A 4,969-nucleotide genomic window follows, 5' to 3' on the forward strand; every position below is an offset into this window, starting at 1 on the left:
TCAATGTTCCATATTCATCATATAAATGACTGATTTAGTAGTTTATATTCATTTCATTTACTTTCATTAATAATCATTATAAATGACTAATTTAGTCATCATATATTCATTTTATTTGTGTTCATCATTAGTCAATATAAACTACTAATTTAGTAGTTTTAGATTGATTTTATATGTTCATTATTAATCAACATAAATTATTTAGTATTATTTTGTGACTAAATTTAAAAAAAATGTCATACAATGTGCATGTTCATCTAATATGAAAACACAAAATTACATATGTTAATTACAACACTAAATAATATCAAGTACAACTATAAATAACTTCAACCACAAATTATATTATATGAAATTTCAAGTATTACAATATGAGTTTCCAACTTAATATTGGTTGGACTAGAATTTACAAATGAAATATTGTTTCATCACTTCAAAACATTATCATTGTTTTTCCAAGGCATTGCAGATGAATTCACCAACTCTAAAGGCTTGACCATCAATCTATATGTGTGTGTCTCATGCAGGATATTGGCTTTAAGGGTATCACTAGACTGGTTCTCTTCTTTCTCTCTATTTGTATTTGTCGTTCCAGTGTTATTAGTCTCCTCTTTCTTCAATTCCTGCTTCGATATCATGTGCAAGAAGGGTCATACTCCTATTTTCTTCCATATTTCATAACTCCAATGACTGCAATCAAACATAATAAATATTAACAAATCACATATCTCAATCACAACATCTATCATTACCAACTCTTACAAGGAAAAATCTCACATTAAATAAGTAATAGTTTTGAAGTCAAATATTGAATGTTACTAACCTGATAGCATCCAATTACCAAAAGTTACCAACTCTTACAAGGAAAAAAACCCATATTAAATAAGTAATATTTTTGAAGTCAAATACCAAATGTGACTACTTGATAGCATCCAATTACCAAAACTTTTGGATATCTTGGATGAAAGCCACATGAATGGAATTTATTTCTACTACAACTCAGCTCATGTATCTGACCAAATCTACCCACTTGATTTTCCGCTTTCATATTCATTTACATCCTGAAAAAATATCAGTTTCAAAAACCAAGACAACCCTAATATCTCTAGATCATAACACACATCCATATTTTCCACAAATCATAGGAATTAATACTCTCTTACAATTAGACCACTAGTTTTAATATATATTTTTTCTTCTTTCCATTCTTGATGCACATAAAGTGATCTTCTATTAGTTGGTAAACAAGCATGCATATTCAAAGACCAACATTACCTAGTAAATGATTTTTCATTTCTAATGTTAGTATTCTTTTGACAAAAGGTAAAATGCATACGTTGTCAGTCCTAGGGGCAAGGGCTACAACATGATACACTTTTTCATCAATTTGTGTTGTGCATACTGCACCAAATTGTTCATCCATATGCCACAAAGGGTGAAGATGTGGCTATGCTTATCTAAATGGAAAAACCCTATTGAAAACCACTTTACATTTTTTTTAAAACTTTTTTTTGTTTAGCTACAAGAAATTACAAGACATCCACTTCATGCAACTATTTATTTGAGAAAAAATTGTGGTGAATTATCTCAATCACCTATGTTTGAATTGAAGGGTATATGCGTTACAAATGAAACAATACAATGTCAACTCAAGAAATATCTCTAAATTCTATGTCATGAACACAATGTGTGTTATATTTTAATTTTTAGCATCTCACCACTAAAGAAGATGTCAGTGTTCCATCCTCTGGCTTCTCATCAACATATACTTCTAACAATGACAACCCTAGAAATCCAAATTGGCACCTACCACAGGGAAAATGCATGTATATATGCATGGGAGTCTCTCAGTTTTAGGAACAGTAACATATATCTTTAACCACCACTTTTGAAAAAAAAAATTAACAACTATAAGGTCTTGATTGGACACTAAAAGAGAATTGAAATGAACTTACCTTTCGACCAGAATTAAAATATATCTATGATGAGGCCAAACCCTTGAAGAATCATCGATAATTACTACTCCATATTCAATTCCAAAAACGCCATCTAGAACTTTACTTTTAGGTAGCCTATCATCTCCATCTAGATCAACCTCATCACCCTTCCAAATAACACACCGTGAAAATAATTTCTTGTGGGATCAAGCACTTTGGCCATCTCCATGGCATAAAATTTATTGCCCATTGTCTAAACATGTTGTTTATAAAACATTCTTTCTTGGAACATAAATGATCAAAGAATGAATTAGATGAAATAAATAATAGATCCATCTATTGGCATGCATATAAGTTTCCAATTCCACATTGTAAATTGAATGATGCCTGTAAGAACTACAGTTTGCAAAGATATTAATAGTTCAATCCAAATTATAGTAACCTTGTCCAAAAAAATTCAGATGTTAGGCCATAATTTAGTCCACATTTCCATATATTGAAAGAAATAAAATCTAATGTTGTGGTTTCTCTTGGTCTTTCTCCTCCTCCTTCCTTAGAATTTCCTCATGCACATGATCTATTTCAATAAATTGTTGGACAAAAAAAATCACGAATTAGCAACATTTATATACTCATATTACCATGAATCAGTTCATTTACTTCACATCCCTCTTTTCCTAGGAATCACCAGAATTATAACAAGATGGCTTATATTTAATGAAACCTTAGCTAAATTTAGAAGTGTCTGATCATGGCCCAAAACAAGGCAACGTTTCTTGGCACTAAACATCTTATTTTTTTCGTCAATTCTCCATGTTGTTCCTACTGGATTGCAACTCATTTCTCTTCACTTAGCCCTTCCAAGAGATGATCCACATCAACCCAAGGATTCAAATGTTTTTGTGTGAAGTGGTATTTTCATCTGAAAAACTCTATGAGGGGTATAACCATGCTAGAATACTTTGGAAGTGTTATGTCCTGTGTAGTATCTTCTTTTCAAAATTTAGAAGATTCAATGAATTCTTGATCCATGTCAATGGGGTCAATTTCTCTAATTGATTGCCCAACAAACATCTGTGATGATAGAAATCATAATATTTTCATGTTAGAATTTTTTAGCATTTCAACAATTCTTGCAATATTTTCCATGAAATTATGTTCAATATTAGCCAAATACGGAACCTGTTACAAATTTGGACCAATATTTGTAGTTTTTATTCATAAAGGCATACATATCTACCTTCTCACTAGGATAAAATGTTTACCTCTCCCTCTCAATTTCACATTATCATTACCTGAATTCATGTGAAGAATATGACAAGGATCACGAGGTTTCATCTAAGGCTTCCCATAGTCTCCAACCTGCCCAACCAACAAATAAAATAAATGATGAATAATTCATCCGAAGGAATATTGGGAAAAAATAGAATATATATTTAAACGATGTAACTAGTGACATTTGAAATGACTTAGAATTGAAGTCACAGGTTTCTCTTCCAACACAAAGAAACAATGATCCAACTTCCAAGTCATGTTTTCAAAGACCACCAATTAATCCAATACAAATCATCAAAGCCACATGCCTTGGGTCACTTACTTCAACCCACATATATAGAATGAAATGAAATAAAATAAATATATTTTCCACTATTACATCTCTCAAATAGTCATTACACACGAGATACAACTCAATTAACTATGTTGAATCACCAACATGTCTTACTGTGGAAGTTCCTTGAGTGTCAGGTTTGGAAGAAATTGCTAGTTCTTGCAATGTATTTTTATGTTGTACATTTGAATTCTTTAGTGTGCTTGGTTCAAATGTTATTTCTTTCCCAGATGTAGAAACAAATTTTCTACTAGGACCTTACTATGGAGGATTTGTTTGTTGACATTGATAAGGATTTTGTGTAGGTTGTGCTGACAAACTTCTATTGTTCTTTCTTAGTGACTTGTATAAGTGTAGTTGGATTTAAATTGATATATGTACTATTAGGTTGAATATGTTTGGCTTCAAAAATAGGGTCCACTGAAGTACTTTCTTGATAGAATCATTTAGTTTTTTGTCTTTTGTTTCTATTTTCAATAGTGACATTTTGTGTGTAGCAAAAATAATATTATTATAACTTCTCAAATTAGTGTACCTTGATAAGTCTCCATTGCTTTCTATTTCCATTTCTAGTTTATGATCCCAGTTAGTAGGTGCTGGAATAATGGTATTATGTTCAAGCCAACCACCACATTTAGATGTCACAACTAAATGGGCCATGGATAAAAAAGTGTGTTCCTAGCTTGGTTTAAATAGAGTAGTCACACATCTGGGGGTTTTATACATCCTTCCTGAAGTGTTTGAGTAGCAACATGGCCAATATATCACTTAGCTGGACCTACTATCGAAGGACAAGGGACCATAGATGGAGACCAACTTCGATAAAGAAGAGATCATCATGTAAGCCTAGTAGGGAACTTCCACACTATGGGTCAAAATAGTGGAACTGCCCATCACCCCTGATGAAGCCACCTTCATTGGAAATTATTTGAAAAAAACCTTGAAAAGGCTACTACCAGGTGAGAGCCCTCACAAGAAGCTACAGATGGTGAAGCCACTCTCCAGCAAGATTTATCCTCTTTCAGTAAAGGATACTATGCCACCACAATAGATAGAATAAAATATTCCAGTCACAGTTCCCTTGGTTGCACAAGTCCAATGGTATTTCCACCTCCATGGAGACACCTTCCAGGCCCACCTAATAGATTTTCCTGCTAAGACTCTATCGTCGGTCGATGAAACACTGTGAGCATTTGGATTTAAAGAAACCATAGGGGCACATATTCCCCTCGTGCATATAGAGGATGACCCCCAAAAACAAATATTGCGTACTTTAATCGAGTAGTAGGGCTAGCAATTTATAGGAACTTCAACATATTAGGGGGAGTATTTCTCGCAGCATCACCAATCGTCACCCACAAGGATGGATGGGGACTTAACTGAAGAACAAGCATGTGCACAAGAAACAGACCCTACACATGAG

At 33.0% G+C, this 4,969-nt stretch overlaps 1 pseudogene; it reads right to left on the minus strand.

Moving 5' to 3' along the window:
* Nucleotides 1-1,022: 1,022 nt before the first annotated feature.
* On the minus strand, nucleotides 1,023-2,834 carry LOC149241767 (RNA polymerase II C-terminal domain phosphatase-like 3; annotated as a pseudogene).
* Between the last annotated feature and the right edge of the window lie 2,135 nt (nucleotides 2,835-4,969).

This window comes from Pinus tabuliformis, chromosome 8 (assembly GCF_031772625.1).
Source record: "Pinus tabuliformis cultivar Carrire ecotype Pingquan chromosome 8, CPIR1, whole genome shotgun sequence".
Taxonomy (NCBI): domain Eukaryota; kingdom Viridiplantae; phylum Streptophyta; class Pinopsida; order Pinales; family Pinaceae; genus Pinus; species Pinus tabuliformis.